Raw genomic sequence first — 11,674 nt, 5'->3', positions numbered from 1 at the left:
TTATTATCATTATTACTAGTGTCACCATCACCATCGTAATCTCTATAATCAGTTACCTTCATTCATCACCATCACCATTATCTCCTCCTCCTCCTATTCTTATCTCAATCAGCTTTTCCTCCTTCTCCTCCTCTTTCTTCTTTCTGTTCTTTCAGTTATTCGACTACTTATTTTCTATTTTATTATTCCTCCTCCTCCTCTTCCATGCATTTTCCTCCTCCTTACATCTCTTTACTCCATCTAAAATTCATCTCCCCCATCTTCACCTCCTCCACCACCACCACCTCCTCCTTCTTCCCCCACCCCCCGCCCACACCAAGTCTCCTCTCACTCATGCCAGCACTCTCCTAGACACTCTCCCAGCACACTCTCCGAAGAACAATGGTATTGGTTAAAGGCATACAATATAATGACGAAATATTCAAACTCGCCTGCTCATTGGTGGAGCTTCCCCCGCCATGTGTGACGTCATGACAACGAAGGCTTCCCATTGGTCCGTCAGTTTCATGGGTAGAGTGACGTGGATTGGTCAGAATTAGGCAGAAGAAAAATAAATAAAAATGGGGAATAATAAGGAAATATTTGAGGTTTTATTGGGGATATTGGCTATCAGTGTTTTAATCCTTAGGGGAAATATCCCAAGGAAATGAAAACCCAATGAAAACCCAAAGGCGGAGTGGCTGTGACGTGGGTGGGCTGTGGGCGGGGTGTGGGTGTAAGTGGGCGTGGCTACACGTGTATAAGAGACCGCAAGGAGACTACACTGCCAGACCCAACTCCTGTCATCACCGCACGGGCAAGAGCAACCACCTCTCTGTCCATCTGTCTTTGCCCACCAGCCACCCATCCAGCCAGCCAGCCAGCCAGCCACCACCAGCCCCGTCTGTCTGTACGCCTGTCTGTTCCCATCATCGCTTGCCCCGCCCAGCCGCTCTCACAGACTCTCACATTCACCCCAGCATCCACGCCGTCAGGTCCTCCTCTCCTCGCGCTCCTCGAGAACACCACGCCTGACTTTCAACGCGGCAGCGGCAACACTCAGTTTCTGTAAGGTGAGGCGGCCAGCGCAGGAAAGGTTAGGCTGCTTGGGGAAGGAAGCAAGAGTCCTTTCGTGTTTGCAAGTCTTAGGTGTTGTTTTTAGTCCTTTTAGCTTCGTGGGCTTTGAATACTCATATCATTAACACTGATACGAGCACTAACGTCAGGAATCACTCGTTGGGAGGAAGGGGAGCAGGTGTCCTTTTGTATCTGCAGGTCTTAGGTATTCCTTTTAGTCCTTTTAACTTCGTGGACTTAGAATACCCATTGTAATTAGAACTGATACTCCACATAACACGTACACGAGTCAGGAATCACTACTAGGGACAGGGAAGCAGGATTTCTCTAGTGTTTCAATTATAAGATGTCCCTTTGAGTCTCTTTAGCTTTGTGGCCTTAGAACACTCATGAAATTTGCATGTATATGAGTACTAACTTCTTAACAGTTCATAAATTAATAAAGATACGAATAATAAGTTTCAATGGTTGTAACAGCTTAAGAAAAGACGAAGATTAACATTTCCATGGATTCAAAGGTGATTTTTTCTGTCCTCAAGGGTAAGTTAGTAGCTAGAATGCACTCTTTTGCCTTTATCATCTCCGGAGTAAGGGAGTCCCTGAAGAGAGAAGGAGGGAAGGTTCCTTATGATCTTTAGGGAGCTTAGAGATGTTTCTGAATCATTGTGTGTCCTCTGAAAATTTTGGCTCCTTGCCCAACACTGCACGAGGAGCAACAAATAATGTCTCCTCTCTCTCCTCTTCTTCTTCCTTTTCCTCTTCCTGCTCCTTCCTTTTCCCCCCTCTTCTTCTTTTTCCTCCTCCTCCTTCTTCTTCTCCTCCTCCTCCTCCTCCATCTACTTTTGGGACTTTGGGGATAAATTCAGTCTCTTTCTTTGTGGTTGTGTGGATTTAGAATATTCTGACGCCTACCTTAACAACAACAAGCATCAGACACAAGTTTTTCTTCCTTTCTCTACCTTTTATTTTGACTCTTCCTCCTCCTTCGTCATTTCGCCAATATTTTAGGACTTCGGCAATAAACTCAGTCTCTTTTTGGGTGTTTGTAGAATAAGAATATTTTGGCTCCTTTCCTAAAACAAGAAGGAACAAATATAAGTTTTCTTCCTCTCTCTTTCTCATCTTTCGTCTTTCTCTCTTCGTGTCTGTTTTTGGGACTTTAGGGATACATTAAATTTCCTTTTGGGTGTTTGTAGATTAAGAATATTTTGCCTTCTTCCCTAAAACCAACGAATACAAATGTTCTTTTTTCTCTACCTCTTCTTTCTCCTCGTTCGTCTCTTTGCAATATAAACTTACTCGCCCTTTTTTTTTTTTTTGTCAAGGTGTTTGCAGACTAAGAACATTCTGGCTTCTTCTCTAAAACAAAAAGCAACAAACGCAAGCTCTTTTCTTTTTTTTTCTTTTCTTCTCCTTTCTTCTTCTCCTCCTCGCTCGTCTCCCCGCAATGTAAACTTCCTTCCTTTTTTCTCAAAGTGGTTACAGACTAAGAACATTTTGGCTTCTTCTCCCAGAACAACAAGAAGCAACAAATATTTTTCTCTCTACTTTTTATTTTCCTTCCCTCTCTTTTCCCTCATCCTTCTTCTCCTCCTCTTCGCTACATCTTTTTAAGGGATTTTAGCGATAATTTTAATCCTTTTAAGGGAGTTTGTGGAGTTACAAAACTTGGCTCTTTGCCAGGAACAAGAAGCAACAAATGTGGGTTGTCTTTGTGTCTCTCTACCTCCTCTTCTTCCTCTTCTTCTTGCTCTTCCTTTTCCTCTCTACAAATGTGAGGTGTCTTTCTATCTCTCTAACTCTTCTTCCTCCTTTTCTTCGCTATATATGTGGGATTGTCTTTATCTCTCTAACTCTTCCTCTTCTTCTTTATCTTCTTCTCTTCTCTACAAACGTGAACTGTCTTTCTTTCCTCCTTCTCCTTCTCCTCCTCCTCCTTCTCCTCTTCCTTCTCCCTTCCTCCCAAAAAGTCTGTTGCTGTTTGGCTTTCCTTTGTATTCCTTTGTATTCCCTCACTATTGTTTTATTGGATTTTAAAGACAACTTAGGTATGTTTTGGAGATTTTGTGGGTTTTTGAAAATTTGGCTCCTTTCCCAAAACAAGAAGCATCAAATGTGGGGTTGTCTTTTCTTCTTCCTCCTCCTCCTCCTCCCCCTCCTCTTCCTCCTCCTTCCTGTCATCTATTTTAGAAACAAATGAGGTTCTCTTTCTTGTGGATTTGTGGGTAAGGTATCTTTATTTTTGGTTCTAACATGCTAAATGGTGCTCCACTCTTCTCCCCATTCCTCTTCTTTTTATTCTTCCTCCTCTTCCTCCTCCTCTCTTTCTTCGCCACAGCCTCCTCCTTAGACCAGAGTTGTAGTCTCGCGAAATTTTTCTTCTCTTTCTTCTTCTTCTTTCTTCTTCTTCATCATCTTCTTCTCCTCCTCCTCCTCTTAATCCTCCTTCTCCTCCTCCACCTTCTCCTCGTCCTCCTTCTCTTCCTTCTCCTCCTCCCATCTTTTTTATTCTTAATCTTCTCGACTATTTAACAATTAACATAACTTAGATTAACATGACCTAAGACTCTCTCTCTCTCTCTCTCTCTCTCTCTCTCTCTCTCTCTCTCTCTCTCTCTCTCTCTCTCTCTCTCCCTCCCTCTCTTCCTGACCCCATCGCTGTCACGTTAACACAGCAACAGACACACACACCTGCAGATAAATGGTTTTCACGAGGATGCTTAGGGCGCCTTGCTGTGTCTTGCCGTGTCTTGCTGTGCTTTGCTGTGTCTTGGTTTGGCTTGCTCTGGGATTCGAGATTAACAATGTGGGTGTGACAAGGAGACGGGAGAAGCAAAGGGAGTGTGAATGCGGGAAGGCGAGGAGAGAAGCTTGGAGAGAGAGAGAGAGAGAGAGAGAGAGAGAGAGAGAGAGAGAGAGAGAGAGAGAGAGAGAGAGAGAGAGAGAGAGAGAGAGAGAGAGAGAGAGAGAGAGAGAGAATAGGAGAAGAAAGATTGAAATAGCCAAAAAATGATAACATACAAAGTCATACTGAAGATAAAATTAGGTATTGGAACACGAAGCAACACAAAGGAGGAACAAACAACAGCAGATTTGTTGGTCCTTACTAAGCCGTTTGTGATGTAGGAGAGGAGAAGGGAAGATGGATAGAGGAAGGGGATAAAGGAGGAGAAATAAAGAAGAGTATAAAAGAGAATGGGGGATAAAAAGAGATGGACAGACAAAGGAAGAGAAGGGAGGGTGTGTGAGGTAGGGAGGAGGAGGAGGAGGAGGAGGAGGAGGAGGAGAAGGAGGAAATACAATCAAAACTACGAAAATGGTTGTGTGTGTGTGTGTGTGTGTGTGTGTGTGTGTGTGTGTGTGTGTGTGTGTGTGTGTGTGTGTGTGTGTGTATCTTACTCGCCAAAAAGGTTGCCATATGGACCACCTACACACACACACACACACACACACACACACACACACATCAGACTTGGCACGAAGCCACGGCGATATGGTGAGTGAGTAAATGTGTGTGTGTGTGTGTGTGTGTGTGTGTGTGTGTGTGTGTGTGTGTGTGTGTGTGTGTGTGTGTGTGTGTGTGTGTGTGTGTGTGTGTGTGCGTGTGTGGGCGTACGTGTATACAGATGTCCATGTGTGTGAGGGCGTACATATGAACAAGAAAATAATAATAATAATAATAAAAATCTTTGAATAGAAAAAGATGTTGAAGTGAAGGGAATAACAGAGTCAACTCATGTTAATTAATTGGTATCACAAACTTCAAGAAAATTCTAAAGTTTGTAGACACCAGCCACACGTGAGGAAGTTAGTAATGAAGTCCAAGGAACACCACACGACTTTCCATACAAGTCCGTAACGTCTTAAAAGCTGAGTAAAGAAAAGTTGCGAGAAGAGTGCTAAGAAGATTTTAGGGAGAGTCGAACTTCCCTTGATATAACTTCTTTCTTAACTTCAAGGTGAATAAGATAGTAACATTTTTTATGATATCGTAACAGAGAAGAAACCTACAGAGAAGTCTATATTTAAGAAGTTTCAGGGAAGAATTTTTCTTAAACTCAATACAACTTGATCTTAACTTCAAAATGAACTAAATAAGTTTGAAAGATCGTACTTTTTATTATAAATGTAACAAAAGGCTTTTATTTGAAGTATAAATCTAATATAACAACAACCATATTTCTGTTAACTTCATCAACTAAAATATCTATTCAATTCCAAAATTCCTTATCGTCTATGTTGCTACGTCACAAAGCTAAGAAGTATTTTTACACGAATCTTAAACATCCCTCTTATTCAACATTGCTTCTTCAGATTTAGTATTTCTTCCCGTCTTTGTTATAGCGACGCCAAACTTAGTATTTCTATTGGAATGAATCTGAAATATCTCTCATATTCAATACAACTTCTTCACTTTTAACTTCATAATCTAAAATGCTGATTCATTTTTAACATTCCTGACCATCTATGTTACTGTGGCCGTAAACTAAATATTTTCATATGCGTAAATCTAAATCATTTCTCGTATTCAACTTCTTAGCTTTTAACTTTGTGAACTAAATGGCTGATTCACTGGCAATATTTCATGATGTCTGTTCCTCTGTCAGCAAATGCTCCATGCTTTGTCAGTTATACTCCGCTGACACTCTCTTGATAGGAAAATAAATCCAGCCATTCACTTTACTGAGGTTAACTTTAAGAATTTACTGGTAATATTTGAGTGAAATGCGAGCGAAAAAACGAGGTTTAAAATAAAGGTTAGAAAAAACTGATACGAATATAAAGTGAAAGTAAAGAGATTGGAGTAAAAGAAACATTGAACAAAGTCAGAGAAGTAAAACGAAAAAAAGAAAGGTTTGAGTAAAAGAGAGTAAAAGGACGCGAATTAAAAAAAGAGGAAGTTAAAAATCAAACGCAGACAAAATAGAAAAAAAATAGAAAAAAAAACTGTCATCCGGGGAAAAAAGAAAAAAGTCACTGATTGGCGAGGTCCAGAAACCACACACACACACACACACACACACACACACACACACACACACACACACACACACACACACACACACGAAGTCTAACGAGAAATTGACAAAAGACTAAAAAAAACAAAATTCAAAGAAACACTTTTTAATATTCCTAGTAATAATAACCTAAAGAAAGAATGGAAGAAAGAAAACAAAAAAGAGATTGATGAAAGTGACAACATACAGCAGATACAGAGAGATAGAGAAAGCAAGAAAGAAAGAAAGAAAGAAAGAAAGAAAGAGGGAGATAGATGGAAATGGCGACAGTTGAGAGTTAGGAAGTTACGAGTAAATGGTCTCAGATATACACGCGTTAAGGAAGGTGAGAGAGGGAAAGTTTAAAGACCAAGAAGGAAAGACTGAAGAGGAAAAGAAATGTTTGAAAAAGTCTCACTCCTTAAGTAGAAAATATGACTTTATTCCTCAAGTTTTGAAAGCGTAAATTTTGAGTTAAAAAAATGTACATGATGAAAAATTTAAAGTGTATTTTGAATTTAGGAAGAATTTAAAATGAATTATTGCTATTATTGCGACCACCACTACTACTACTACTACCACCACCACCACCACCACTACCACTATCGCCACCATCTCCACCTCAACTACAACAACTACTACTACTACTACTACGACTTCTACTAATACTAATACTACCACTACCACTACCACCACTACCACCACCATCACTACTCCAATGTTGCAGAGACACGAGAAATGGCTAATGGCTGTGAAACTGTAAGATAGAAACTGAAATGAAAAAAAAGGGATAAAAAAAAGTTCAACAGGGTATTAGCGAAATAATTAATGTCTTCATATCAAAATACCTCGACATGATTCTCCTCTCTTCCGCATCGACATTTTTACGGAAGGAAAAGAAGGAAGAAAGGACAAGAGGAAGGGAGGGAGGAGGGAGGGAAGGCGTTAAGGATGGCGAGATTAGAGGAAAAAAAGAAGAGAGGTAGGACAAAAACAAGGATGAAAGATAGAAAGGAAGGAAGAAAGGAAAGACAGGAGGAAGGAAGGAAGACAAGAAGATTCGGAAGAAGGAAAGGAAGAAAGGAAAGAGGTGAGGAATAGCGAAAACCAGGACAACAAGAGATGAAGAACGGAAGACAGTAATGAACGAAGGAAGAACAGAAAGAAAAAGAAGCAAAGGAATAGAAGATGCAAACAGAGGAAGGACGAAATATGAACATGAAGGAAGAGGAGACAGAAGAAAAGGAAGAAGAACGAAGATAAAAAGGAAAGAACGAAGGGAGGAGAACGAAGCGAAGAAAGACGAGAAAGGAATAAGGGAAGAACAAAGAAAGAAAAGAAAATAGGGGAAGAAGGAAGCATAGATGAAGAAAGAGACGGAAGGATAAATGAAGATAAAAAAAAACAAGAGCAGAGGAAGAACAAAAGATGACAGCAAAATAAAAAGAAAGAATGGGAAACGAAGAAGGAAAAGGAGAAAAGTGGAAAAGATAAGAAAGGAGAAAAGAGGAAAGGTAAGTAAACAGACAGATAGACACAAGCGATTATTTCCGTCCACCTATTCCCCTAAAATTCAGTAATGGAAGGCAGTCAGTTCCTAAAACCCCCATTACTTCCCTGGGTTCACTTCAGGAGGCCGGCAACCCTCAGCTCAACCCTTAAAAACCCTTTCTGGGTCACCACTTAAGGTCCTAATCCTACTTAAATATTTTTGATCCCACTTAAATAGAGTTTAATTCCTTTCTCGAAAATTAGGCAACACTACTGAGTTTCTCTCTCTCTCTCTCTCTCTCTCTCTCTCTCTCTCTCTCTCTCTCTCTCTCTCTCTCTCTCTCTCTCTCTCTGTTTTTTACCTTTGTGAAATGTGTGTGTGTGTGTGTGTGTGTGTGTGTGTGTGTGTGTGTATGTGTGTGTGTGTGTGTGTGTGTGTGTGTGTGTGTGTGTGTGTGTGTGTGTGTGTGTGTGTGTGTATGTGTGTGTGTGTGTGTGTGTGTACTGACATACACGTATATACATTACCATAACATTGGAATTCCTTCTTCACCGAGGAGACACGCGTGCACACACACACACACACACACACACACACACACACACACTAACGAACATACAAACAAGAAGACAGACAAAACAAACAGAGGTGAAAGCCAAACACCTAAGCACAAACACACACACGCGCACACACACACACACACACACACACACACACACACACCGCACGCACGCACACACACACAAGGAGCGGAGAAACAGAGAAACAGACAGACAGACAGACAGGCAGACAGAAAGAGAGAGACGGACAGACAAATTTCTCTTATCCATCTTCTTCGCCTCTTGGAAAAAACAAATACCACACACTTCAGTCCTCCTGTCACACTTACTCTCTCCAGGCTGAAGGAGCAAGACAGGGCTGGGCTGGGGAGAGGCGAGGCGGGGCGGGGCGGGGCAGGGTGAGGGAGGGGCTGGAAGGAAGAGAATAGCAATACATAGGTCGAGCAGGACGAGGCAAAGCGAGGAAAGGAAGATTAGATAGGTTACGAGGACACAATACAGTTAAAAGGGACCTTCGTTACTCCTATTTCTCTTCGGTAGTGGTGGTGGTGGTGGTGGTGGTGGTGGTAGGAGTAGTGGTGGTGGTAGTAGCAAATGAGGCTAGGAAAGATTAGATAGTAATGTTGGAATAGCAGGAAAAGTGGAGAGGGAGATGAAAGAAGAAAAGAAGGAAAAAAAAAAGTAGGAAGACGAAGAGGAGGAGGAGGAGGAGGAGGGGGAGGAATATGAAAGCTAGAAGAAGGAGAAGGCAAAGGACGGAGAGGAAGAGGAATAAAGTAGAGAAGTACGAAGGCAAATAAAACAAGCAGTAGATAGATGTAGTTAGTTATAGTAGACAGTTAAAGTTAGAGCAACAAGTGCAGCTGAGAAGAAAAGAATGTTGAGGCAGCCATGAGATAGATTTCAGAAAGGCAGGAAGGAAGGAAGAAAGGAAGGAAAGATGGAAGGAAGGAAGGAAGGAAGGAAGGAAGGACAGCCCTCTGAAATATGTTTGTTTAATCCTTCTCTTCCTTCACCTTCTACTATTTTTCACGTCTTCCTTTCTTCTTATAATTTTTCATCTATTCCTTCTCCTTCTCCTTCTTTTACTACTACTACTACTACTACTACTACGACTACTATTGCCACAACCACCACCACTACCATTCCTTCCTGACCCCTACTCCCTCTCCCTCCACTCTCCCTCTCACCTCCTCCCTCTCTCTTCCATTCCTCTTCCTTTTCCGCACAGATAATCAAGAGGCCATGAGAGCAAAAGCCAGAGAGAGAGAGGTGAGGGAGAGGGAGAGGGAGGGAGAGGGAGAGAGAGAGTAGAGAGAGAGAGAGAGAGAGAGAGAGAGAGAGAGAGAGAGAGAGAGAGAGAGAGAGAGAGAGAGAGAGAGAGAGAGAGAGTCTGTGCCCTTATCCACAGGTAATATCATTATGATCTGTTATACTAGGTCTCTCTCTCTCTCTCTCTCTCTCTCTCTCTCTCTCTCTCTCTCTCTCTGCTTGTTTGTTTCAGCCAGAGAGAGAGAGAGAGAGAGAGAGAGAGAGAGAGAGAGAGAGAGAGAGAGAGAGAGAGAGAGAGAGAGAGAGAGAGAGAGAGAGAGAGAGAGAGAGAGAGAGAGAAAGTGACCGCGAGGTGAAAGAGTGAGAGAGAGAGAGTAAGTGCAGGGGTGACAGGTGACAGTGAGAGAGGGAGACGGGAGGAGAGGGAGGGAGACGGGAGGAGAGGGAGGGAGGGAGGGAGGGAGGGAGGGAGAGTGGTGAGAGAGGGAGGGGGAGGAGTGAGAGGAAGACAAAAGTAGTGGCGACATACCACAGCGGAATAGTTTTTACAGGAACTGCACAGGATAATTGAGGTGAGAGGCGGCGGAGGGAGAGTGAGAGAGGGAGAGGGAGAGAGTGGGAGAGGGAAAGTGAGAGGGAGGGAGAGGAAAGATAGGTTAGTGGAGGTGATTTTCCGTGATGGAAATTGAAAAGTGGCATCTGGGAGAGAGAGAGAGAGAGAGAGAGAGAGAGAGAGAGAGAGAGAGAGAGAGAGAGAGAGAGAGAGAGAGAGAGAGAGAGAGAGAGAGAGAGAGAGAGAGAGAGAGAGAGAGAGAGTATGGTCAGTGTACCATTTGCGCTACTTGTAGTCTGGGAGAAATAGACACACACACACACACACACACACACACACACACACACACACACACACACAGGTTCTGTTATACTCCCTAAGCGAAAAGGAGGAAGAGGCGAAGGAGGAGAGACACACCTACAGGATGACCATTCGTCCCTTTCTCCTCTTCCTCCTCCTCCTCCTCCTCCTTCCTCCTCCTCCTCCTCCTCCTCCTCCTCCTCCTCCTCCTCCTCTCACTTTCTCTCCCTAAACTCCCCCGGGGGTTTAATAATCCTCCCAGCCTGGCCTTTCCTCCTGCTCTTCCTCCTCCTATTTCTCCTCCTTCTCCTCCTTCTCCTCCTCCTCCTCCTCTTCCTCTTCCTCCTTCTTCTCCTCCTTCTCCTCCTCCTCATCATCATCTCCATTACCTTCGTTCTTCTTCTACCTTCATTATTGCAATTTATCTCTCTCTCTCTCTCTCTCTCTCTCTCTCTCTCTCTCTCTCTCTCTCTCTCTCTCTCTCTCTCTCTCTCTCTCTCTCTCTCTCTCTCAAACACACATAATTGATAACATTTGACCACTAACTGAATCATGCATGAACGTATTACTTTTTATTCGACTCGTCCAAACCTCACTGAACGTAACCTAAGCTATCATGCCTCAGTCTTCCTCACTCGTTCCTCACTCCCCTTGCCCCATTCACTGTCTCTTTCTTAACTCACTGTATCTTTCACTAGATTATTCACTTTCTTTGTATTTTTGCAGGAAAGCTGTCGCGATTTCCTTACACTGTTGTAGCACACGTATAGTTTATCATTCTCACTCTACGGTAAGAATTTTTATGTAGCCTAGGATAGTTTACAATAGTCAGGAGTAGCCAGGGATTATCTTACATTCCTCTGTCTTCCTCCTTTCCTCAAACTTAGCTTTGCTTCTCATGAAACAAACAGACTTGTCCTCTTTCTAAAAACTCTCTCTCTTACTTTCAGTCTTTATGCTCAGAGTGTGTGTGTGTGTGTGTGTGTGTGTAGTTTTAGTTTTTTTCGAAGTTGCGTTTATGCTCCTTGCCCAGTCTTCTCTTCTCTTTCCTTCTTTTTTGGTACGTAAAGGAAAAGACAAAAGGAAGAACAGAAATGGAAAGAAAACACTGTAGCGGAGTCTCACCGAGCAACAGTATGTGAAATGTGGCAAGAGGAGACCGTAGACTTTTACCGGGGACTTTTCATACAATTGAATTATACGTAGAGTGATACTATGACTACAACAACTACTACTACTATTATTGCTATTCCTCCTACCAGTACTCCTACCACCACCAGCACCACCACCACCACTACTACTACTACTATTACTACTACTATATGGAGGCGGAAGGACAGAGAGGCGATAAAAAAATGTCTGTATATATTGATATCGTTGTTATTTTTATTACTTTTATGATCATTGATATACATAAGGGAGAGAGAGAGAGAGAGAGAGAGAG

The 11,674-nt window shown here is 42.4% G+C and overlaps 1 protein-coding gene across 1 annotated transcript in view; it reads left to right on the top strand.

Moving 5' to 3' along the window:
• Positions 1–774: 774 nt before the first annotated feature.
• Positions 775–11,674, top strand: part of LOC135112535 (uncharacterized) — a 27,824-nt gene continuing 16,924 nt past the window's right edge. Inside the window, exon 1 of the mRNA XM_064026977.1 lies at positions 775–1,052. The gene's annotated coding sequence lies outside the window, so the exon portion shown is untranslated. The remainder of the gene's footprint in view (positions 1,053–11,674) is intronic.

The sequence above is a fragment of the Scylla paramamosain genome, chromosome 24 (genome assembly GCF_035594125.1).
Source record: "Scylla paramamosain isolate STU-SP2022 chromosome 24, ASM3559412v1, whole genome shotgun sequence".
NCBI classification, from domain to species: domain Eukaryota; kingdom Metazoa; phylum Arthropoda; class Malacostraca; order Decapoda; family Portunidae; genus Scylla; species Scylla paramamosain.
Note: the sequence above shows the minus strand (reverse complement) of the source record. Positions and strands in the feature narration are given on the sequence as shown.